The sequence below is a fragment of the Ovis aries genome, chromosome 1 (genome assembly GCF_016772045.2).
Source record: "Ovis aries strain OAR_USU_Benz2616 breed Rambouillet chromosome 1, ARS-UI_Ramb_v3.0, whole genome shotgun sequence".
NCBI lineage: Eukaryota > Metazoa > Chordata > Mammalia > Artiodactyla > Bovidae > Ovis > Ovis aries.
Genome location: NC_056054.1, coordinates 263,733,750 through 263,760,292, shown reverse-complemented (window position 1 = coordinate 263,760,292; position 26,543 = coordinate 263,733,750). Strand labels below are relative to the sequence as shown.

General features: G+C 44.8%; 1 long non-coding RNA gene and 1 other non-coding gene across 2 annotated transcripts; both read right to left on the bottom strand.

Annotated features, from left to right (window-relative positions):
* Positions 1 to 16,078: 16,078 nt before the first annotated feature.
* On the bottom strand, positions 16,079 to 21,865 carry LOC121818578 (uncharacterized). Its single transcript, XR_006058549.2, has 3 exons — positions 21,655 to 21,865; positions 20,894 to 21,130; positions 16,079 to 19,460 (listed from the first exon to the last, which is right to left on the bottom strand). It is a non-coding gene; the product is annotated as an uncharacterized LOC121818578 (long non-coding RNA).
* A 3,086-nt stretch (positions 21,866 to 24,951) lies between these two features.
* On the bottom strand, positions 24,952 to 25,024 carry TRNAA-UGC (transfer RNA alanine (anticodon UGC)). The gene has a single exon. It is a non-coding gene; the product is annotated as a tRNA-Ala (tRNA).
* Positions 25,025 to 26,543: the final 1,519 nt, after the last annotated feature.

Here is a 26,543-nt window from a genome sequence, read left to right as displayed (position 1 = left end):
CGGAATGGACTGGTTGAACTCCTTGCAGTCCAAGGGACTCTCAAGAGTCTTCTCCAACACCACAGTTCAAAAGCATCAATTCTTCAGCACTCAGCCTTCTTCACAGTCCAACTCTCACATCCATACATGACCACAGGAAAAACCATAGCCTTGACTAGACGGACCTTAGTCAGCAAAGTAATGTCTCTGCTTTTTAATATGTTATCTAGGTTGGTCATAACTTTTCTTCCAAGGAGTAAGTGTCTTTTAATTTCATGGCTGCAGTCACCATCTGCAGTGATTTTGGAGCCCAAAAAATAAAGTCTGCCACTGTTTCCACATCTATTTCCCATAAAGTGATGGGACCGGATGCCATGATCTTCGTTGGCTGAATGTTGAGCTTTAAGCCAACTTTTTCACTCTCCTCTTTCACTTTCATCAGGAGGCTTTTTAGCTCCTCTTCACTTTCTGCCATAAGGGTGGTGTCATCTGCATATCTGAGGTTACTGATATTTCTCCTGGCAATCTTGATTCCAGCTTGTGTTTCTTCCAGTCCAGCGTTTCTCATGATGTACTCTGCATAGAAGTTAAATAAGCAGGGTGACAATATACAGCCTTGATGTACTCCTTTTCCTATTTGGAACCAGTCTGTTGTTCCATGTCCAGTTCTAACTGTTGCTTCCTGGCCTGCATACAGATTTCTCAAGAGGCAGGTCAGGTGGTCTGTATTCCCATCTCTTTCAGAATTTTCCACAGTTGATTGTGATCCACACAGTCAAAGGCTTTTGCATAGTCAATAAAGCAGAAATAGATGTTTTTCTGGAACTCTCTTGCATTTTCCATGATCCAGCGGATGTTGGCAATTTGATCTCTAGTTCCTCTGCCTTTTCTAAAACCAGCTTGAACATCAGGGAGTTCACGGTTCACGTATTGCTAAAGCCTGGCTTGGAGAATTTTGAGCATTATTTTACTAGCATGTGAGATGAGTGCAATTGTGCAGTAGTTTGAGCATTCTTTGGCATTGCCTTTCTTTGGGATTAGAATGAAAACTGACCTTTTCCAGTCCTGTGGCCACTGCTGAGTTTTCCAAATTTGCTGGCATATTGAGTGCAGCACTTTCACAGCATCATCTTTCAGGATTTGAAACAGCTCAACTGGAATTCCATCACCTCCACTAGCTTTGTTCGTAGTGATGCTTTCTAAGGCCCACTTGACTTCACATTCCAGGATATCTGGCTTTAGGTGAGTGATCACACCATTGTGATTATCTGGGTCATGAAGATCTTTTTGTACAGTTCTTCTGTGTATTCTTGCCACCTCTTCTTAATATCTTCTGCTTCTGTTAGGTCCATACCATTTCTGTCCTTTATCAATAGCCCATGTTTGCATGAAATGCTCCCTTGGTATCTCTAATTTTCTTGAAGAGATCTCTAGTCTTTCCCATTCTGTTCTTTTCCTCTACTTCTTTGCATTGATCGCTGAAGGCTTTCTTATCTCTTCTTGCTATTCTCTGGAACTCTTCATTCAGATGCTTATGTCTTTCCTTTTCTCCTTTGCTTTTGCTTCTCTTCTTTTCACAGCTATTTGTAAGGCCTCCCCAGACAGCCATTTTGCTTTTTTGCATTTCTTTTCCACGGGGATGGTCTTGATCCCTGTCTCCTGTACAATGTCATGAACCTCATTCCATAGTTCATCAGGCACTCTATCTATCAGATCTAGGCCCTTAAATCTATTTCTCACTTCCACTGTATATTCATAAGGGATTTGATTTAGGTCATACCTGAATGGTCTAGCGGTTTTCCCTGCTTTCTTCAATTTCAATCTGAATTTGGTAATAAGGAGTTCATGATCTGAGCCACAGTCAGCTCCTGGTCTTGTTTTTGTTGACTGTATAGAGCTTCTCCATCTTTTGCTGCAGAGAATATAATCAGTCTGATTTCGGTGTTGACCATCTGGTGATGTCCATGTGTAGAGTCTTCTCTTGTGTTGTTGGAAGAGGGTGTTTGCTATGACCAGTGCATTTTCTTGGCAAAACTCTATTAGTCTTTGCCCTGCTTCATTCCACATTCCAAGGCCAAATTTGCCTGTTACTCCAGGTGTTTCTTGACTTCCTACTTTTGCATTCCAGTCCCCTATAATGAAAAGGACATCTTTTTGGGTGTTAGTTCTAAAAGGTCTTGTAGGTCTTCATAAAACCGTTCAACTTCAGCTTCTTCAGCATTACTGGTTGGGGCATAGACTTGGATTACTGTGATATTAAATGGTTTGCCTTGGAAACGAGCAAGAGATCATTCTGTCGTTTTTGAGACTGCATCCAAGTACTGCATTTTGGACTCTTGTTGACCATGATGGCTATTCCATTTCTTCTGAGGGATTCCTGCCCTCAGTAGTAGATATAATGGTCATCTGAGTTAAATTCACCCATTCCAGTCCATTTTAGTTCGCTGATTCCTAGAATGTCAACATTCACTCTTGCCATCTCCTGTTTGACCACTTCCAATTTGCCTTGATTCATGGACCTGACATTCCAGGTTCCTATGCAATATTGCTCTTTATAGCATCGGACCTTGCTTCTATCACCAGTCACATCCACAGCTGAGTATTGTTTTTGCTTTGGCTCCATCCCTTCATTCTTTCTGGAATTATTTCCCCACTGACCTCCAGTAGCATATTGGGTACCTACTGACCTGGGGAGTACCTCTTTCAGTATCCTATCATTTTGCCTTTTTATGCTGTTCATGGGGTTCTCAAGGTAAGAATACTGAAGTGGTTTGCCATTCCCTTCTCCAGTGGACCACATTCTGTTAGACCCCTCCACCATGACCCACCCATCTTGGGTTGTCCCGCAGGCATGGCTTAGTTTCATTGAGTTAGACGAGGCTGTGGTCCTAGTGTGATTAGATTGGCTAGTTTTCTGTGAGTATGGTTTCAGTGTGTCTGCCCTCTGATGCCCTCTTGCAACACCTACCATCTTACTTGGGTTTCTTTTACCTTGGGCACGGGGTATCTCTTCACAGCTGCTCCAGCAAAGCACAGCTGCTGCTGCTTACCTTGGATGAGGGGTATCTCCTCCCACCGCCCTTCCTGACCTTCAATGTGGGATGGCTCCTCTAGGCCCTCCTGCACCCTCCCAGCCACCATTCCTTGGGCATGGGGTTGCTCCTCCCAGTTACTACCCGGGCCTCGGGTGTGGGGTTGCTCCTCCCGGCCGTCACCCCTGGCCTCAGACTTGGGGTGGCTCCTCTCGGCCGTTGCCCTTGACCTCAGACGCGGGGTAGCTCCTCTCGGCTGTTCGTGCGCTGTCGCAGCCTGGCACTCTAGGCCGCTGCCCCCGACCTAGGACCTATGACCTAGGACCTAAAGGATATCAACCGTGAATATTCACCAGAAGGATTGATGCTGAAGCTCCAATCCTTTGGCCACCCGATGCGAAGAGCTGACTCATTGGAAAAGACCCTGATACTGGGAAAGACTGAGGGCATGAGGAGAAGGAGGTGGACAGAGGACAAGATGGTTGGATGGCATCACCGACTCAATGGACATGAGTTTGAGCAAACTCCGGGAGAGTTTGGTATGCAGGAGCCTGGCATACTGCAGTCCATGGCGTCGCAAAGAGCCAGACATGACTTAGTGACTGAACAACAGCATAACTCAATAATAAAATCCAAGTAGATTAGGAAGTAAAAAATGTGGCCACACAAGGAATGGAAGAAAAGAAAGGTGGATTTGTTGTTAACTATGGTGTAGGGAGGGCCTCACTATGACTCAAAATCCAGAGGCAATAAAGGAAAAGATATATTTGACTACATACAAATAAGAAATATTTGCATGACAGAAAACACCATCAACCAGATAAAAAGTGAACTGAAAAACTCAGAGAAAATGTTTACAACATAGACAATGAAGAGTTGTCTCTATCCCTTTGTAGTACACTTAATGTATCAAGAGCTCTTTAAAAAATTGACAAAAGACTAAAAAACAGACGGGAAAAACACCCAAATAGTTTGCAAAATGATTGAAAAAGACTCAAACATGAAAAAACATATTCAACCTTACTCATAACTAGAGAAATGCAAATTGAAACAATAATGAGTTACTATTTCTCACTTACCACACTGCCAAAACCTTAAATAATTGCACAGGAGGAAACATCCTCTTGTAGGTTGCTAGAAGGAATGCAGACCTGCCCAACCCTTCTGGAGGGAAATGTGGCAATAACTAGCAAAACCACGCATGCACTCATGTCCTTCTCCTCCCACTTCTTGGGATCCACCCTGAGGATACTTGTCAAACAATATGAAAATACATAGCCGCGGGATTATTTATTGAGCATGATGTGCCACTGCAAAATGTTCGAACCAGTGCAAACGCCCACACAGGGAGGGTTAAATAAACAGGGTGTATCCACACGGTGCAGCTGTACCCATGAATGAAGATGACGTCTATGGACAGAAGCAGAGTGATTACCAGGACATGCCGATGCATGTAAGGACTGCATGCATGAGCACATCTGTAGCATGGTCCACTCCTGTAAGCAAGATGGGGATCGAAGAAGAGACACAGACACCTGCTCACTTGTGCAGAGAAATACAGGATCAGCTAGCAACTGCAGAGGGTGTTTGCTTACCTGTGGGGGTGGGCGGGAGTGGGAGCAGAGTTCGTCCAAGGGTACTTTGATTTTGGCCTCACCTCACAGCAGAATCTTAGTTCCCCTTCCAGAGATAGATGTATGTCCTTTGTGGTGGAAGTACAGGGTCCTAACCCTGAACCACTTGGGGTAAATCTCCCATTCTTAGAACCATAATCAGCTCAGTTGCTCAGTTGTGTCCGACTCTTTGCCACCCCGTGGACTCCAGCACGCCAGGCCTCCCTGTCCATCACCAACTCCTGGAGGTTGCCCAAACTCATGTCCATTAAGTTGGTGATGCCATCCAACCATCTCATCCCCTGTTGTCCCCTTCTCTTCCTGCCTCCAATCTTTCCCAGCATCAGGGTCTTTTCCAGTGAGTCAGTTCTTCGCATCAGGTGGTCAAAGGATTGGAGCTTCAGCTTCAGCCTCAGTCCTTCCAATGAATATTCAGGACTCATTTCCTTTAGGATGGACTGGTTTGATCTGCTTGCAGTCCAAGGGACTCTCAAGAGTCTTCTCCAACACCACAGTTCAAAAGCATCAATTCTTTGGTGCTCAGCTTTCTTTATGGTCCAACTCTCACATCCATACATGACTACTGGAAAAACCATAGCCTTGACTAGATGGACCTTTGTTGGCAAAGTAATGTCTCTGCTTTTTAATATGTCGTCTAGATTGGTCATAACTTTCCTTCCAAGGAGTAAGCGTCTTTTAATTTCATGGCTTCAGTCACCATCTGCAGTGATTTTGGAGCCCAAGAAAATAAAGTCTGTCAACATTTCCATTGTTTCCATGATGGGACCAGATACCATGATCTTAGTTTTTTGAATGTTGAATTTTAAGCCAGCCTTTTCACTTTCCTCTTTCACTATCATCAAGAGGCTCTTTAGTTCCTCTTCATTTTCTGGCATAAGGGTGGTGTTATCTGCATATCTGAGGTTATTGATATTTCTGCCAGCAATCTTGATTCCAGCTTGTGCTTCATCTACTCTGGCATTTTGCATCATGTACTCTGCATATTGGGGAAGGAAATGGCATATTGGAGAAAGAAATGGCAACCCACTCCAGTACTCTTGCCTGGAGAATCCCATGGACGGAGGAGCCTAGTAGGCTACAGTCCATGGGGTCACAAAGAGTCAGACACGACTGAGTGACTTCACTCACTTTCACTCTGCATATAAGTTAAATAAGCAGGGTGACAATATACACCCTTGACGTACTCCTTTCCCAATTTGGAACCAGTCCATTGTCCCATGTCTGGTTCTAACTGTTGCTTCTTGATTTGTATACAGATTTCTCAGGAGGCAGGTAAGGTGGTCTGGTATTTCCATCTCTTGAAGAATTTTCCACAGTCTGTTGTGATCCACACAAAGGCTTTGGTGTAGTCAATGAAGCAGAAGTGGATGCTTTTCTGGAACTCTTGCTTTTTTGATGATCCAGTGGCTGTTGGTAATTTGATCTCTGGTTCCTCTGCCTTTTCTAAATCCAGTTTGAACATCTGGAAGTTCTCTGTTCAAATACTGTTGAAGATTGGCTTGGAGAATTTTGAGCATTATTTTGCTAGTGTGTGAGATGAGTGCAATTGTGTATGAACATTCTTTGGCATTACCCTTCTTTGGGATTTGAATGAAAACTGGCCTTTTCCAGTCCTGTGCCACTGCTGAGTTTTCCAAATTTGCTGGCATATTGAGTGCAGCACTTTCACAGCATCATCTTTTAGGATTTGAAATAGCTCAGCTGGAATTCCATTACCTCCACTAGCTTTGTTTGTAGTGATACTTCCTAAGGCCCACTTGACTTCACACTCCAGAATATCTGGCTCTAGGTGAGTGATCACACCATTGCAGTTATCTGGGTCATGACCTGTTTTGTATAGTTTTGTGTATTTTTGCCACCTCTTCTTAATATCTTCTGCTTCTGTTAGGTCCCTACCATTTCTGTCCGTTATTGTGCCCATCTTTTCCTGAAATGTTCCCTTGGTATCTAATTTCCTTGAAGAGATCTCTAGTCTTTCCCATTCTATCATTTTCCTCTATTTCTTTATATATATATATATATATATATATATATATATATATATATATATATATATTTTTCATTTTGCTTTACAATACTGTATTGGTTTTGCCATACATTGACATGAATCTGCCATGGGTGTACATGAGTTCCCAATCCTGAACCCCCCTCCCACCTCCCTCCCTATATCATCTTTCTGGGTCATCCCAGTGCACCAGCCCCAAGCATCCTGTATCCTGTATCGAACCTAGACTGGTGATTCGTTTCTTACATGATAGTATACATGTTTCAATGCCATTCTCCCAAATCATTCTACCCTCTCCCTCTCCCACAGAGTCCAAAAGTCTGTTCTATACATCTGTGTCTCTTTTGCTGTGTCGCATAAAGGGTTATCATTACCATCATTCTAAATTCCATATATATGTGTTAGTATACTGTATTGGTGTTTTTCTTTCTGGCTTACTTCACTCTGTATAATTGGCTCCAGTTTCATTCACCTCATTAGAACTGATTCAAATGTATTCTTTTTAATGGCTGAGTAATACTCCGTTGTGTATATGTACCACAGCTTTCTTATATTTCTGTTCTTACAAGCCATGCCGTATAGGTCCACCCAAGAACCAGAGTGGTGCACCCTCAAACAAACAATGAAAAGCAACCATGATGTGTGGGGAAATAAAAACAAACAGTAACAAATGAACCTAACTCTTACAGTGAGTACTGAACCCCTGTGAAGGAGGTGGGAAGGGAAAGAACCAACAATCAACTTCAGTTATTTTGGAGAACAGTGGTTTAACTGGATACTGTTAAGTCTGGCTTCCCTGTAGCTCAGTAGTAAAGAATCTGCCTGCAACGCAGGAGACTCGAGTTTGACCCCTGAGTCCGGAAGATCCCCTGGAGCAGGAAATGGCAACCCACTCCAGTATTCTTGCCTGGAGATTTCCATGGACAGAGAAGCTTGGAGGGCTATAATCACAGGGTTGCAAAAGAGTTGGATATGACTTAGTGACTCAATGGCAACAACTGTTAAGTCAAAGACAAAGGGACTGGACAAAATATTGACCTTTAGATAGTAAATTTGTTTCTACCAGGAACATGGGTTAGTAATACTGAAATTACTCTGTGTCAATAAAGACCCTGAGACAAACGAAAATGAAAACACAGATTTACAAATCCAATATCATGCTGCAAAAAGTTTTAAGAGGAAAGTTCATAGCAATATAGGCCTTCCTCCAGAAATAAGCAAAATGTCAAATAAGCAACCTAATCTACCACCTAAAAAAAAAAGAACAAACAAAACCAAAAGTCAGCAGAGGGAAAGAAATAATAAAGATCAGAGAGGAAATGATAGAAATAAAAACAATATAAAAATAAAAAATAAAGAGCTGTTTTTTCTTTAAAGATGAAACTGACAAACCTCTAATAAGGTTCACCAAGAAGAAGAGAGAGAGAGGACCCAAGTAAACAAAACAAGAAATGAAAGAGAATAGATATACCCTTGCTCCCGCACCACCAATGACCTTTGTCCTTTTCGGCCTCTGACACGTGAAGACGTCAGGCTCACCCTGTGGTGAAAAGCATGGGCCTGCCTTGTGCCAAGAGGCTGTCTCTCCTGGCCTCGCACTGAAGGTGGTGTGGAGGGCACATGTGTGGCAACACTGAGGACATTCTGGGAGCAGAGTGACCACAACTGGGGAGGCCAGCTGGAGACAAGCCTGGAAGACGCCTTGTCCTACATGAAATTCCCAACAGTAAATCCAACCCAGCCAGCCAGTGAGCTGTCATTCTGATTTTCTCCCTGGTCACATCAGCTAAGCATCGAGCCCTTGGATGCCAGTGTTCACGGCAGTATGATGGGTGCTACAGCGTCCTGAGAGATGGGGGAACAGCATGATGGCCTTAGGGAAGCAGGAAGATCTAGACCGTTTCCAAGGAAACAGGTTCCCAAGAGCCCCTGCACTGTGCGCAGTGAGGGCATTGACGCCACTCACGAGGGCCTCACTTCCTCATACCATCACACCAGGCATTAAGAGGGCAACGTGTGGATTGCAGGGAGATTCAGACATTCAGGCCATAACAGGAGGCTTCGATGAGATGACCGGTTGTGATTGAGGGTGGTACATAGCTCTCCTCTGCCACTGTGTCATCCATGCAAGGAGGGTAGTGGCAACGCCACTGGTCAGAGCTGCGAAAATTACATGCAGGAGAAACTACTTGTATTCATCTGTGTCTTGCTTACAGCAGGGCTTGTCATATAATAAGCCCTTAGTAAATATGGACTTCTCTGGCGGTCCAGTAGATAAGACTCCAAGCTTCCAAAGCAGGACACCCAGGTTTGATCCCTGGTCAGGGAATCAGACTCCACATGCCACAGCTAAGAGTTTGCATGCTGAAACTCCTGCATGCTGCGAGAAAGAGTGAAGATCCCGTGTGCTCCAGCTACCACCTGGCACGGCCAAATAAATATTTTAAGAAGTGACTTTTATCTTAAAAATACTAGCTCAGATAGAGAAAGAAATGTGCGTTAATATGTGTGTATGTGTGTGCACTCTGTCGTGTCTGTCTCTGCCTCTGCGACTCCATGGACTGTAGCCTGCCAGGATCCTCTATCCATGGAATTTTCCAGGCAAGAATACTGGAGTGGGTTGTCATTTCCTTCTCCAGGGTATCTTCTTGACCCAGGTATTGAACCCGTGTCTCCTGCCTTGGCAGGTGGATTCTTTACCACTGCGCCACCTAGGAAGCCTTGCGTTGTATATATTGCTATAGTTAAAATTGTAAGCTGGAGAAAACTATATTAAGTCACTGAAAAAGTACTGAGCCCCCACTGTGTGCCAGGCTCTGAGGATACAAAGCTGGTCAGGAATACAAGCTTTTATATCATCACTGCAATTCCATACCAGCTCTCAGTCTAAATGCATTGAAAGAAAGGAAGTATGGGTCACAGCAAATCCTGGAGAGGTACCACAGACCTGCAGCAATGGAACCCCATCTGGACAGACCACCCTCCACCCTCACCCTGACCCTTTCTCTGACCTTCTCTTGCTGAACATCAGAATGGGAACCCAGGTGGGGGATGCCCAGATAATCAGAGGTGACCTGCAGAGGGGTAAGGATTGTGGTGGTCCAGAGCTCAGATGTCATTTTTCTGAGACTGCAGCATGGAGACATGCAGAATGGAGGAGGATGCTCACATGAGGGCTGGCTGTCTGGTCTACGTCTGTTGTAAAGCTGACCATGTCTGCCTGAGCCCTTGCACCATCCAGATCCATGCACTGTCTGCCTGTGCCCTCTAATTGCGGAGCCAGTGAGCATCTGTGTCTCTCCTGGACCCCACTGGCAGCAAGGTTCACTAGCAGGTGTTCACCAGGAGTGCAGTGCTGGGATTCAGCCCTTTACACTGGGCTAAACGCTCTTAGCTTCAAGTCCAGAACAGCCTGTGCCTGTCAAATCCTGCTCACCAGCTCTTTCTACTCTTAGTTTTAACCTGAAGGCCAGTCTGTCACAGCAAGCTTGACTTCTCACCATCCCGGCCACCCATGTGGTCCACTCCAAAGCCAGAAGACAGCACGCCTGCAGCAGGGGGAGCCCCTTGCCCCTGAGTCTTCTTGCAGCCTCCCCTTCCACTCCCCCATCCACAACCCTGATTTCTAATACCATGGATTGCTTTGCCTTTTTTGAACTTGATGCGCATGGAATCCTTTCTTATGTTCTCAGTTGTGTCTGGCTTTTTCATTTTGCATCACGGCATGCAATTCATCATGTTGTTGGGAGGGTGCCTTGCCTTACAGCTGTGCTGGCTGGAGCACTGGGCCACTGCATCTGAGTCTCTGTGACTGTCCTTGTGTGTGTCCTTCCTGATGCACACCTATGTGTGTCCTTCCCAGCATGCAAGTGTGTCCACTGCAAGCATGGATGATTGAAAGAATCAATGATTGAGTGGACGATTGATTGAATGATGAATGGACAATTGAATGATCAAGTGGATGATTGATTGAATGGGCAAATGGATGACTGAAAGGATGAATGGACGATTGAATGAATGAATGTAGACCTGGGTTTAGAATTTCAGGTTTCAATGTTTTGGGTCTCCCCTTTAGTTCCTAAGTCTTACGTAACCTTGGGCATGTCTGGCTTGTCCCCTGGCAGGCATGGGGCATACCTCTGCCCAGGATCACAGCAGGCTAGAGCAATCTGTTCTGAGAGGTCACTCTTTTGATTTTGAAAATGGTTTCCCCTCTGAGATTTTCAGCTTTGGGGCAGAGTGAGTCTGAGGACTTTGAGGGCTGTTTCCATGGAGATAGGAAGAAAATGATTTCCTGAGTGCTGACCACCACAGGAGGTGCTCTCATGGGCCATTCTGCTGAATTTTCACAGCAGTTACTATCATCATGCTTTCTGGGTCAGGAGCCTGATACTCGGGACAAACAGAGCTGTGGATTCCAGGGTTACACAGCTGTAGGCACCAGAGCCAGGGGTTGCATCAGTTTTTCTGGCTCCAACGTCCAATCTCTCCCATGTCAGTGGTTGTCTTGAGACAAGATGCTGTTTCCTTCGTCTTGATGTCCCTGAACTTCGTCCATTCCCACATGCAGGAGGTGCTCAGAGTTATGAGGGAGGATTCTGGGAAGAGGCCAGAGTAGGAAGCTGCAGAATCCGTCTCCCCACTTGGACCACAGCTGCTGCTGCTGCTAAGTCGCTTGAGTCTTGTCCGACTCTTCACGACCCCATGGACTGCAGCCCACCAGGCTCCATGGGATTTTCCAGGCAAGAGTACTGGAGTGGGTTGCCATTGCCTTCTCCGTGGACCACAGCACTGGCCCTGAATAATGCAACTGCTTTTGAAATCGAGTCCGTTGAAGCCTTATAATTTCAAGGGGGAAGGGCTGGGTGGTAAAGAGCGGTCAATTTTGGTAAAATTAAGCTCTTGCACAGTGGCATCTACCGAACCCCCGTCTCTAGCCCAGAGCAGGTGGCTATGCCCAGCCTCCTGCAAAGACCCTGGGATTTGATATGCGGAGTAGGACCCTGTCCTGCAGATTTGGGGGATTTATGTTCTGATGGCAGGTTGCTGCTCCAGTCACAGAGGTGTACCTTTCCCATCGCTGCAAGTCCCTCCCCCTCAGGCTGAAGCGACTGCTGGGGACTTAAAGGGCTGACATCCCCTTAATATCCTCCTTCGTTTTTCGCTTTTTCCTTTTCTTAAAGGTTAGAGATTAGAACATCCAGAAACAACTACACATATGGGGAAAACTAGAAAGTAACATATCCAGGGAAATGCTCAGAAAGGACCTTAGAAGACTAAGTTTATGCCACAGGTATAGCACAGAAACAGCCTACAATAATTAAAAAAACAAAATCAATAAAACAATCAACAGCAAAACGCTGGAAAAGAGGGGAAAATCTGAAGGGAAAGAGGGGAGAATATAATTTTCAGAGCTAGGACATTAGATTCAAATGTCCAGTTTAAAAAAAAAAAATCACAAGGCATTCAAAGAAACAGGTATATATGGTCTATTCAAAGGAAAAAAAAAAAAAAAACCAAAACAATAGAAACTGTCCCTGACATTCAGGGCAGATCTACTAGGCAAAGACTTTAAATCAACTGCCTTAAAGATGAAAAGGACTAGAGGAGGATGTAGAGAGAGTCAAGAAAATGATATGAGAACAAAATGAAAATATCAAAACAGACCTAAATAAAGACCAATAAAGAAAACCTAAAAAGAAGCCAAAAAGAAATTCTGGAGCTTACAACTGAAATGAAAAGTTTGCTCGATGAATGCAGAGGCAGATTTGAGTGGGCAGAAGAATCAGTGCTATTTTGGATAAGACAGTTGAAGTTGCCAAGTTTGAGTAACAGAAAGAAAAAAAGATTGAAGAAAAAAGTGAAGACAGCCAGAGGGCCCTGTGGGACACAATGTATAAAGATGTAATTCCTTGAAATTGCCAAGGAGAAGGAGTAGGGGTGGAGCTGTCAGGGAGCAGAGGTCTTCTATGTTACTGAAGTCAAGCTGCTGGAAATTAAATTTAGAGTGCTATAACTTTTGGATGCTACCTGTAATCCTCATGGTAATTGCAAAGACAATAGCTACAGGATATATGCAAAAGGAGATGAGCCAGGCATTAAATATTTCCTGATGAGAAATCAACTAAGCACAAAAGAAGACAGTAATGCCTGAAATCAGGGATAAAAGGGAAGCCCAAGAGTGGTTGCCATTTCCTTCTCCAGGGGATCTTCCCAACCCAGGGATTGAACCCAGGTCTCCCACATTGTAGGCAGACGCTTTACCATCTGAGCCACCAGGGAAGTCCATACAGCATATAGAAAACATAAAAGTGGCAGAGGTCCCTCCTTACCAGTAATTACTTCAACAAATTGCTTTTGGCTGAGCTGGGTCTCTGTTGCTGCTCGTGGGCTTTTTCTAGTTGCAGAGAGCAAGGGCTCCTCTCTTTGTGGTGCGGGGGCTTCTCATTGTGGCAGCTTCTCTTGTTGCAGAACACAGACTCTAGAGCAGGCGGGCCTCAGTAGTGCGGCTCCAGGCACTGGAGCCCAGACTCAGTGGTTGCGGCACATGGACCTAATTGCCCTGCGGCACACGGAATATTCCCAGAACAGGGATCAGACCCGTGTCTCCCACACTGGCAAGTGGACTTTTATGCACTGGACCACCAGGGGAGTTCCGTCAATAATTACTTTCAAGGTGCATGCATTAAATTCTGCAGTCAAAAGAGAGCATGGCAGAGCAGATGAAAATAGCTATAGGCTGTCTACAGGAGACTTACTTTAGATTCAAAGATATAAATAGATTGAAAGTAAAAGGGTGGAAGAAGATACTCCATGCAAACAGTAACCAAAATACTACAGGCTGTACTAATTAAAAAAAAAAAAAACACTAAAAAAGACTGCAAGAGGAAAAGAAAGACATTATATATTAGTAAAATGTTCAATACAGCAAGAAGCTCTAACAGTTATAAACATTTGTATACCTAATAATAGACCAGCAAAAGGTATGAAGCAAAAACTGACAGAATTAAGGATAGCTATATGGTAAGATAACTATCTTATTATCTTACTATCTAAAAATAACTATCTTACTATAACTATCTCACCATGGGATTCCCTGGTGGCTCAGAGGTTAAATCATCTGCCTGCAATGCAGGAGACCTGGGTTTGATCCCTGGGTCGGGAAGATCCTCTGGAAAAGGAAATGGCAACCCACTCCAGTATTCTTGCCTGGAGAATCCCATGGACGGAGGAGCCTGGTGGGCTACAGTCCACAGGGTCCCAAAGAGTTAGACACGACTGAGTGACTTCACTTTCACATGGTAAGATAGACAGTTCTATGGTAATAGACTTCAAACCCCTACTCTCAATAGTGGATAAAACAACTAGATAGAAGATAAGTCAGGAAATAGGGGACTCAATGCAAAAAACCAGCTAGATGTTGCATACATATACGCAACACACAGCAGAACATACATTCAGGTGCACATGGGAAAGTCTCCAGGACAGACCATGTGTTAGGCCACAGATTAAGTCTCAATAGATATGAAAAGATAGATATAATACAATAAGACTGTCCCTGACTACAGTGGGATAATGTTAGAAATTAGTAACAGAAGGAAAAACTGGGAAGTTCATGAAATTGTGGAAATTAAACAGCTCACTCTTAATTAATGGATCAAAGTAGTCACGAGGGAGATTAGACTATAACTAGAGACAAATGAAAATGAAACCACCACGTACTAAAATTTATGGGATGCAGCGAAAAGCCAAGAGGGAAATTAATAGCTATAAAATGCTTACATTAAACAAGAAAGATATCAAGTCAACAACCTTTCTAACTTAAGGAACTAGGAAGAAGAACAAACTAAATCCAAAGCTACCAGAAAGAAGAAAGTAATAAAAAAAAATTAGAACAGGGATAAACTAAAATAGAGAATAGAAAAACAGAAAATTCGTTACACCAAGAGTTAGTTCTTCAAAAAGATCAACAAAAATGGACAAACCTTCAGTTTGATAGACTAAGAAAAAGAGAGGGAGGATTCGAATTACTAAAATCAGAAATGAAAGTGCGAACTTGACTACAATTCTACAGAAATGAAAAAGATTTTAAGAGAATATTGTGAATAATTGTATGCCAGCAAATTGGATAACTTAGATGAAGTAGACAATTCCTAGAAACACAAAACCTACCAAGACTACATCACAAAGAAATAGAAAATCTGAGTAGACCTGTAACTAGTAAGGAGATTGAATCAATAATCAAAAAATTCCAACAATGGAAAACCCTGGACCTATTGGCTTAACTGGTAATTTCAACTAAATATTCAAAGAAGTAATATCAGTCCTCAACCTTTTCCCAAAAAATTGTAGAGTAGGGAACACTTCCTAACTTCCTAACTTATAGAATAAGACCAGCATTACCCTGATGCGAAAGTCAGAAAAAAAGAAGCTGTAAGAGAAAACTACAGAGCAATATCCCTTTTGAAAATTGATGTAAAAATCCTTCACAAAATACTAGCAGACTGAATTCAGCAGCCTGTTAAAAGGATTGCGCACCATGACCAAGTTGGCTTTATTCCTGGAGAGCAAGATAGTTTAACATATGAAAATTGATCAATGTACTACACTACATTAACAGAATGAAGGAACCTCCCCCACCATAATCATCTCAATGCAGGAAAAATATTTAATTAAATAGCCTTTCATGATAAAACGCTCAACAAACTAGAGGGAAGCTACTTCAACATAATAAAAGCCATGTATGAAAAACCTATGGTGCAAACCACATTCAACGCTGAGAGAATGAAATCTTTTCCTCTAAGATCAGAAACAGGCAAGGGTACTTTTGCCACTGTTATTCAACTAGTACTAGAAGTTCTAAACAAAGCAATTAGGCAAGAAAAAGGTATTTGAAATGGAAAGGAAGAAGTAAAATTGTCTCTATTTGCAGATGTATGGTGTTATATGCCGAAATCCCTAAGGATTCCACAAAAAAAATCCCAAACTCCCCAAACAACTGTTGGAATTAATAAATGAACTCAACAGAGTAGCAGGATAAAAAGTCAGCACACAAAAATCTGTGGCATTTCTATACACTAACAACTAACAATCTGAAAAGAAAATTACAGAACAATTCCATTCATAATAGCATAAGAAAAAAATCCTCAGGAATTAACCCAGAAAGTGAGAGCATTACACAGTGAAAACTACAAAACATTTCTGAAAGAAATTAAAGAAGACATAAATAAATGGAAACACAGTCCATGTTCATGGATTGGAATGTTGAGTATTGCCAACATGTCAATATTACCCAAAGTGATAGATGCAATAACTGTCAAAATTCCAAGAAATCTGTGCTTCTTGCAGAAATAGAAAAACTCATTGTAAAATTCACATGGAATCTCAGGGAAGCCCAATTAGCTGAAATAATCTCAAAGAACAGAGCCAGAGGACTCACACTCCTTTATTTCAAAGCTACAGAAATCAAAATATTGTGGTACAGGCATAATGACAGACATATGGATTAATGGAATAGAATAACCCAGAAATAAACACTTGCACATATGGTCATATGATTCTGATAAGGGTGCCAAGACCATTCAATGAGGGAAGGACAGTTTTTTTTAACACGTGGATTCGGAAAAACTAGATACCCACATGCAAATGAATTAAGTTGGATCCTTGCCTAAACCATATATAAAAACCAACTCACCATGAAGCAAAGATCTACATTAAGACCTAAAACAATAAAACTCTCAGAAGGAAGCACAGGGGTAAAATTTCGTGACTTTAGATTTGGCAATGATTTCTTGGATATGACACCAGCAATAAGAGAAAAGACACGATCAACAAAATAGACAAATTTGACTTTGTGAAAATTTTGTGCATAAACAGCCCTTCAAATGAGAGAAATGTGAAGCAGGCTTTGCTATGAAGGATGGACTACAGGCACACACGGGACAACATGTGGCGATGGTGCCGTGTCATGTGTGTGGCGAGATGAGAGCTCAGCTTCTGTTTCGGGCCGCATGAAGGTGTACAGCCAGGGCCCTCACCATGTCTGAGAGCTCTGCAACAGAGTTACAGGTGAGGCCTGTCCAATGGCAGCGGCAGCCCCCCTGCCCATGGCTGTGGGCTCCCTCTCGGGGTGCCTGTGAGCTCTCGGCCACTTCCCTCCCAGACCTGGTGAGCTCCAGGTTGGGGAGGGTGGGGTGGGGGAGAGGGGAGAAGGGTCCCTGGGCACCATCTCTTCTTCACAGCAGCTCCTCACTACTTCCCCCACCAAGCAAGGAGCCTCCAGAAGGGAAAGGAGGAAGAAACGTTTTCTTAGTGGAATTCGCTAGGTTTTAACAATGCGTTTCTCCTGCCCCTCTCTCCTCCCTATTAGACCTGACCCCCAACATACCTGTCCCCATACCTGCCCCCTGGACAGTGGGCAGGGGCATCAGAGGACAGCAGTGGCCACTGGCCTCACCCCTCCCCTCCCTGTCACCCCTGCCCTGTCCTTCCAGGAGTTTGAGAGACTTCTCCCTTGAAGTCTGCTGCCCCTCCCTGGAGAGGCAGTGCTTTTTTTCCACTGCCCCCCGTCAGGGGGAGGGGAAGAGGAAGGAGGAAAATCAGAGATTATCCCACAGAGGGGAAAGGTGAGGACTGAGAAAGGGCAGAAACAGGGAAGGCCAAGGTTGTGCCTGCATCAGGTGGGGTTGTTTGGGGTCAGGCCCTGAACATCATCCTTCTTGAGCATCTGTCAGGGAAAACAAGTCAAAGGGATCAAAAGGAGGAGCCACTAGGGCCAGAGGTAGGTCAGGAGGTGGACTCTTAGAGGGTAGGTGAGGGGCAGTTCTGGGGACTAGAGGTACTTCCTGGGGGTGGGGGAATGCAGCCACAGTGTCTCCCCCTTTTCTCCCCCACCCCTGCCCCTAGCTCCAATCCTGGCCTTTTCTTCTCATCCCTCTCCTCCCAACAGAAGCCATGGCCCTAGCCTTGGCATTGTATTCCTGTGTCCCCTGAAAGTTCCCCTCCCTTCACCCTCTCCTTTTGCAATGGACCCCATTACAATAAGTTTTAAATAAAAACCTGAAAAAAAAATTGTGCAAATGACACTCTCAGAGTAAAAAGGCAATTACAGAATGGAAGAAGATATTTGCACATCATATCTGGTAAGGGATTAATATAAAACAACGTGATTCATTAATAGATGAAGGACTCGAGTAGACATTTCTCTAAGGATATGTAATGGCTAATAAGTACATGAAAAGATGCTCAACATTGCTGATTATTAAGGAAATGCACATCAAAACTGCAGTAAGATACCACCTCACACCCATTAGGATGGGCGTTATAACCAAAATGAGCAAACAAAACAAGTGTTGGTGAGATGTGGAGAAGCTGAAACTGTGCCTGATTTGGCCAGTGAGAGTGGCTTCGACCCACCTCCTGCATCTCTTTGGCTGTGTTCGATCATTCTTTGCACTCTCTCTTTCTGATACAAAAAGATTTCAGGCTCATCTTGCTCCTTTCTCCTAAGTCCTAGCATCAGCTATTTCTCCAAGGGGTGCTGGTTCCACATACTGGAGAGTGGTATTTGGAAACCAAGATCTGGGCGCTGGATGTGCTCATTGCTATAGAGGCCTCTCGGGACAGAGCAAGGAAATAGGTGCCTGAATATACACCATTCTACATGGGTGCATTTCTATATAAGTACATGTTGCATCTTGGAACTCTGCATCAGGGCCCTACAAGGACCACACCCCATGGCTGCATCCTCATTTTGCTGGACTCCAAAATCCTGTGCCAGGTTGCTGACACCATGGGCTCACCAGCACAGACCCCTCCTCTCCCCGGCTGGTCCCCAGGTGCCCTCCTGTGCCCCTCAGTGTTGCCCTTCATGCAGCCCCCCACCCACACTCTGGGCTCCACCACTGCCTTGCCCAGTCTGGCTTTCAGACTTAATTATTAAGTGAGGGAGGGGAAGTAGCTGAGGACCTATTAATTTCATCCATGTATTTGGGCTTTTTATACTTTGAAAACATTTACCCAGCAGCTCACAAAGTTTGTCTTCCCTAAGGAATTGTTCCTTTTACTAACAAACAAGGACCTTCGTTATCTCTATTTAGTGTCTTTGCTGCAAAGCCACTTGGTATCAACACTGCGGTATCAGCTTTCTTTCTTGGTCTATTTCCAACTCTTCCCTTAATCCTTTTCTTCATTATATTTTAGGTAAGTCTCTTATAAACAGCAGATGGCGGTATTTTTTCTACTCTAAGAAACCTGTCTTATAGCTGACAAGCCCACTATATTTACAAGAAGTGTAATTACTGGACCCTTAGCACTAAGGCTGTCCATCTTGTTTGGTGTTTTCTATCTAATGCATCCATTTTCACTGGCGTCTCCTTTCGCGCCCCTCCCCCCCGCCCCTTTCCTTTAGATTGATTGGCTTTTTACCCATCTCTCCTCTCCCATACAGACACACCATTTCCCTCTTTCCAATATTCTATTTCTTTTCTTTTAGTACCACAGTTTGATAAAACACAGGATATTTGTTACAGAAGGAAAACCACGGTGGAATAACTACCTCTTCCTCGCAATGAATCACTCAGTCATGAAGGTGGGAAGGACAGGAGTGGTCAGGCTCAGCATCGGTCCAGCCTCTCCCACCAGGTGTGCCCCCTCCGAGTGGGCTGGGGGCTGGGGGTGTGTTTCTTCTGCTTCCCCTAAAGTCATTCATGGAAACTGAGCTACAGAGGGTGGGGTGGGCTTTTCCAGGGAGCCTGAGGTAGTGTGTGGGATGCGGATGAACACACTTGATTGTTTCTCTGGCATAATGTCCTAAGGAGAGAAGGAACAAATGACTCAGGTAGAAAGATCCTATTAAAATGAAGATGGGGATTTGTCATTAAAGAAAAATGACATTATTTAGTGTGATGAATGCTCAGCAGCATATGATGAAAATGACTGTCTCTCCTCCATGATAGAATCCTGATTTAGCTGGGCATGTGGCTGCCTAGCCAGAGGACTGCATTTCCCAAAAGTGAGAGGAAATGTTGTGTCCTAGCTTCCTTTCTGGCATGCAGTCGTGATGGCTGGTGCTCCAGCAGCCATTTTGGCCCACGAGGCACTGCACCAAGGATAACAGCAGGAAGATGCTTATTTAATAAACATATAAAAAATTATATGTCAAACCTTGCTCTAAATGTTTTACAAATATTAACTCATTTTGTCCTCATAGCAACCACACAAGGTCTACTGTTCTTAGGTCCACTTGCCCCAGCCCCAGAGTAACTCAGCAAGCCACAGATAAGAGGAACAGAGCAAGAAAAACCAATGAACAATTCATTCCCCACTGGCTTTCCATTCATCATACTCCTCCCATACCACCTCTTTTTAAATTTTTTCTTGCTCCAGCCCATCTTCAGATGTGAAAATTAAGTTTATTTTATACTTGGGTTCATTTTAAATTCCTCTTGCCTGATCTCTGCCTCATTCCTCTCTGTGGCTTTCCCACCATGCTCAGGTACTCATTTTAAAGCACACAGAGAGAAAAGCTAAATGACCCTGATGGTAATGATGGACTAACAGTTGACGTCTCAACAGCAAAGGTTTTTGTGTTAGTCACTCAGTCGTGTCCGACTCTTTGCAACCCCATGGACAATAGCCCGCCAGGCTCCTCTGTTCACAGAATTCTCCAGGCAAGAAGACTGGAGTGGGTAGCCATTCCCTTCTCCAGGGGATCTTCCCGACCCAGGGATGGAACCTCCGTCTCCTACATTGCAGGCAGATTCTTTACCATCAGAGCCACCAGGGAAGCCCAAATTATTTCACAAGTTTGCAGGGAAAAAAAGGACATTTTCAAATGAAAACAAAGGGAGTTAACCATCAAAGGAGCTAGACAGCCAGAGGAAGAATGCTCAGATGCAGAGAGAGACGAAAGGAGTGGTGTATGTACAGAGTAATGACTGTGAAAAGTAACAATGGTCACAGTCGACTTTGGGCTGTTAAAACGCCAGAGTAGATTCCAAGACACTGGGCAAAAATAACACACAAATGAAAGGCGACAACTGGAGCAAAAGACCCCGAGGTGTTCACATTTTGCAGGAGGGCAGAGTTAGTAATTTGAGATTTTGTTAATCTGAGTGTACGGTTAAAAACACAATGGCACCACTGAGAAACTAGAGCAGGGTTAAGTATGTACCTCTCAAAGAGTAGAGGAAAAAGAAATGGAGCAAAAAACCTAAACCCAGAGAATAAGGAAAAGCACATACCTGCAAGCAGGCCCTGGGAAAGAGCTGGGTCAGGGTGGGCACCTCGGCAGGCTGTCCTCAGCCAATCTTAGAACTGAAGTGACCGGAGAGGTCGGGCCAAACGGAGGGACCGAGGCTGCACCTGAGGATGGGCTGGGGTTGTTCTCTTCATTGCTTCCCGCAGGAACAGACTGTGTGCTGAGTCAATGCTTTTTCTTCTCAAGTAGATTGAGTCTTGAGAGCAGAGACCACAACTCACTGAAAATATACATAGCAATTAACCACAGGAATGAGTACAGTCACATTTAGTCCATTCAGTGTTGAGCAAATACCACCTTCTCTAGTTGCAAACATCTCACTGCCCAGAAGGGACCCCCGCACCCACTAAGAGTCACTCCCTGTCCCCCAGCCCTAGCCCGTCACCAGGCTGCTTCCAGTCTCTACGTACTGACTCCCGTCAGTACTCCCGTTTTTGACTCCCCACTCCTCACTCTGACGCCAAAAAATGTGGGTTTTTCCCCATTTCAACCAATTCTCCAGCTCTGACATGAGCTGTGCCACAGTTTAACTCAGGTCTGACAGCACACAGCATTAGCTAAGACCCCACAGATTAATGGCTCAGCCTCAAGAGATGAGCCCCACTGTGGATGCCAACCCCAAGGAGTGGGTCCCCAGGGGCCCACACTTTGACCTGGCTATAAATCAGGGGGTCCTACCACCCCCTCCTTGGTTTCAATCATTTCCTAGAACAGCTCACAGAACTCAGGAAGCACTTTACTCACATCTGCCAGTTTTTCATAAGGGCTACAGATGAACTGCCAGGGGAGGAGGTTCCCACGGTGAGGTCCAGAGGGGTCCTGAGCGCAGGAGTCTCTTCCCCTGTGGAGGTGAGTTACGTCACCTTCCCGTTGTTTGGTCAGGTCTACCTGGAAGATCTCCAACTCCTTCCGTGGGTTTTTTTAGTCTGGCTTCGTCACTGAAGCATGATTGACTAAATCATTGGCCGTTGGAGATTCACTTGCTCAATTCTGATGACCAGATGGATGCAATTCTGTTCCCTCCTTTAAAGCAGGGCAGCTGAGGCCCTGGAGGTTAGCAATGCAGGCTAAGTCGCTTCAGTCACGTCTGACTCTGTGAGACCCTATGGACTGTAGTCCTCTGTCCATGGGATTCTCCAGGCAAGAATACTGGAGTGGGTTGCCATGTCTTCTTCCAGGGGATCTTCCCCACCCAGGGATCAAACCTGTATCTCATGTCTCCTGCATTGGCAGGCAGGTGGGAAGCGCCACCTGGGAAGCAATAATCGATCCTGAATTTGGACCTGGCTATTTGGCTTCCCAGGCAAAACCCATAATCTCAGCAGAAATCACTGCCCTGTGGCCGGTGCCCTGGGAGCCCATCTTCACTGCCTCCCTCCCCAGCGCCTTCCTTCCACCCCCTTGAGGCCTCTTTTTCTCCAAGTCAGCGGTTTTCCAAGGACATCACCACAAGGTCATGCAAGAGAGATGTGCTTTGTGGCTCTCTCCAGCCTGCACTGGGACTCGATCTCTTCCTCCCAAAGCTCTCTCATCAGTGTTGTGCTGTGTGGCTAGTTGTGTCCGACTCTTTGTGACCCCAGAGACTGTAGCCCACCAGGCTCCTCTATCCATGGGATTCTCCAGGCAAGAATACTGGAGGGGGTTGCCCTGCCCTTCTCCAGGGGATCTTCCCAACCCAGGGACTGAACCCAGGTGTGATTAGAAGACTGATTCCCAGCGAGCTGTCAATGATGCATCAACTCACCAACTCTTTTTTTTTTTTTTTCCGTTAAAAAGCTTCCAATCCAATACTCTCCTATTCTGCCTTCTTAATATTCATGCCTCCAACTCTTGCATCAGATCAGGACCAGGCAAGACTTCTTTCTGCCCTGAGGTTTTCCATTTTCCCTTCTCCCAGGATCAGAGGCAGTTTTGATTTTTTTCTTGATTGGAAGTTACTGCTTGCACCCTCCTTCTTTCCATTTTGCATTTTAATGATGGATGTTTCCTTAATGGGAAAAATAAGTTTCTGATGAAAGACTGCAAACAATCTTTTTTTCTGTGAGAGACTTGGTGGCAGGAGGACCCCAAGTATTCCCTGAGTCGGGTGGGAACCTGCATCTCACATGGAAGGAGCGGGCTCTGCAGATGGGGCTGCACTGAGGAAAGTGCAGAACAGATCACACCAAGCAGAACCAGAGAGCACCTCCTAATCCAGTCCCAGCAGGCGAGAAAATGGAAAACCCCAGGGAAGGACGGCGAGTGGCGCGCACGTGTGTGTGCATACATGTGGCACACGTGTGACTGGGTGGGTGCACAAGTGCACGTGTGCATGTAGCATCTGGCCCCCTCACAGGGGAGGGAAGTGCATGCAGTGGGCGCTCTCACTTCCCAAGACGGTGGTTGCAACGGACAGAAAGCTGCCTGCCCCAGAGGCCGGGGGAGAGGGGCTGCCGAGAAGGCTGTGACGCCCTTTCCCGGCCTCTTTCCTCCCATAAGTGTTTTCCCCAGTGAAGTTCATCCTGCTTTTCTGGCTGCCAAGGGGCCCCATTTAACAGCACACTCAGTCTCAAAAGTGCAAAGGACACATTTTCTTGCATTTCTTCAGAATTTGCTGTCTCTCCTGAACTCAGGTTTTTCAGCTTGAATTTCATTTCCTTGTTTTCAGAAGGACGTACATTGCCCACCTCAAAGAGAGCGATCGCTGTTCAGTGGAGCCAACCTTCCAGCCCTGGGACTCCCCCTGAGTGTGGGCAGGACCCTCTGAGCTGCAGGGAAGCCCCGGAAGTCGCGGACAGACCCCGCCCCCTCCTCTGCACCCCCCAACCACCATGATGTTCTCTTCTGCTTGAACTCACTTCTTGCTCTTGGGCAATTGCTAAAAGCCAGTTCTCTGAAGAGTCAATTTGCCAAATGACCAAATCCCTGAATTTATGGTTTCTTTGAACTATTCTGTTTTAGCTGAGCAGTTTTCAATTTGTGTTCATATCAGTATACTCAGATTGTTCTTCTATCTTTGCCTCAGTGCCCTGGGGATAGAAGGATTTAAGAGATGGAGGGCTTTGGAGGAGACCCTGGGGAGTGTTTATAGCCTGTGACCTTGACTAGGAAGAGTTATGATCAACCAGCTCTTTATTAACATAATTGTTGTAAAACTGTTTATACTGAAGAATACATTCAAGACTCTGTTCAGTGATGCATTTTTCATAAATACACTTTTAAAGAGAGATTTATTCTTCCATTTTTTCAGTCTGACGGTATAAAAGAGGTTGCCATTTGCCTGTCCTGTATCCATTCTCATTTTATTTCCTTCAGCAGGTCTCATTTTGGAGGAGCACTCTTGGGCCAAGTAAACAACCCCATTTCCCTGCCTCCCTGATGGTGGGGAGTACTGGAAAAATCTAAGCAAATGTATCTGGGAGGAACCTCATGATGAAAAGTCCTGCAAAGAGACTCACCCAGGAGACATGCTCTTTGACCTTCAGCTTATTTTCTTTCTGCCTAGAATGTGGTCCCAATGGCTGGATCTGCTGTCCCCATATTGGGGCCATGAGATGACCTTGACGATGAATGCTGAGAGGCTGAATATATAAACAGACAACGGCCAGATCATATACAGAAAAGAACTCTGACCCACAAACTATAGGAACCAATCCTTTTATCTTACAACCGGCCTGCTATAAGTCAGACAGGTAGTGACTCAGACTGATATCTCTAGTAACCCATTATAGTCATGTTTCTAGAATGAAGCTGCTCAGTTGCTTCTACCTTGGTGACTGGAGGCAGGATTTGTGATGTGGAGCTGGGTGCCAACTGAGGCTTGGGTGTCTCTCCTCCTAGGAAACTGTAAGATGGTATATTATCCTCCTTGATGATGACTGCATTTCAAAGAGTCACCACTGGGGCCTTGAGGAGTTGTGAGACTGGCAAGAGGCTTATCTCATGTCTGACCCACAACTGCCAATCTGCAGACTTCTTCTTTTAAGAGATTTGTTTGTATTTGCCTGTACTGGATCTTAATTGCGGCATGCAAGATCTTCATTGAGGCATGTGGGGTCTTAGTTCCCTGGTCAGGGATTGAACCTGGGTCCCCTGCATTGCAAGTGTAGAGTCTTAGCCATTGGACCACCAGGGAAGTCCCCAGATTTCTTAACATGACAGAAAACAATCCTCTATTAACTTTAATCCACTCCTATAACCAGCTTGTAATGCAATATCCAACAGAAGTGCAGTTTCGTGCAGTTTTTCCAAGTCTAAAAAATTCTCGTCTTTGAATATTGCCTCTTCCTTACCCTCTTAGAAAATGTGTTAGAGCCTCTCATTGTATCTGCCTTGTCTAAAGTTTTCTTTAATAATTTTTAACCATTATCTGCCTATGTTATAGATCTAGCCTCCAGTTCATTAATTCTCTCTTCAGCTGTGTCTGGTTTGTTGTATAATCATTGTGTTAATTTTTTATTTCAATAAATCATAACAAATAGATCTAAAATTTTTGTTAGCTTTTAAAAAACATTCGGTTCCATGTGTTATGAGTGCTATTCTCTATACGCTATCTAGAAGAAGTCATTTTAAGTATAAGGACAGATTGAAAAAAGAAAGTGTTAGTTGCTCCATTATGTCTGACTCTTTGCAACCCCATGGACTGTTGCCCACCAGGCTCCTCCGTCCATGGGATTCTCCAGGCAGGAATACTGGAGTGGGTTGCCATGCCCTTCTCCAGGGGATCTTCCCAACCCAGGGATCGAGCCTGGGTCTCCTGCACTGCAGGCAGATTCCACCGTCTGAACCACCAGGGAAGCTCTAAGGACAGAACAAGATATACTGTGTAGATTAAAAAACAAAAAAAAGGCTGGAGTGCTTTTTGTTTTTTGACCCTGAGAAAGGTTTATTGCAGGACCAACCAAGGAGAACAGGTAGCTTGTGCTCAGGAAGCCCAGACTCCATGAAGCATTTCAGGGAAGAGTTTTTATGAACAGTTGGAGGAAGGGCTGCAGTGTGTGTGACCTTCCTCTGCCTGGTTGGTGGGGAGGGAACAGGGTGGTGTTCCATGCACCTCAATTATCAGGCTTCTGGTTCCAACCAGTCTGGTGTCTACACGCTTGTTAAGTCACTTGGTTGTGCCCAACTCTTTGTGACCCCATGGATTGCAGCATGCCAAGCTTCCCCCTCCTTCACCATCTCCTGGAGTTTGCTCAGACTCATGTCCATTGAGTTGGTGATGCCATCCAACCATGTTATTCACATGCTTGTGCTCAACCTGCAGTCACCGTCCTCCACCTGGGTGGAGGCCTTCGTTCAGTTTTAGATGCTATCAATTCCAAGGTTGTCTCCCAACGAAGTGTTGCTGCTGCTGCTGCTGCTAAGTCACTTCAGTCATGTCCGACTCTGTGCGACCCCATAGATGGCAGCTCACCAGGCTCCTCCATCCCTGGGATTCTCCAGGCAAGAACACTGGAGTGGGTTGCCATTTCCTTCTCCAATGTATGAAAGTAAAACGTGAAAGTAAAGTCCCTCAGTTGTGTCTGACTCTTTGAGATCCCATGGACTGCAGCCCACCAGGCTCCTCCGTCCATGGGATTTTCCAGGCAAGAGTACTGGAGTGGGGTGCCATCGATTTCTCCTGTTAGTACCAAAAAAAAAAAAAAAAATTGTCA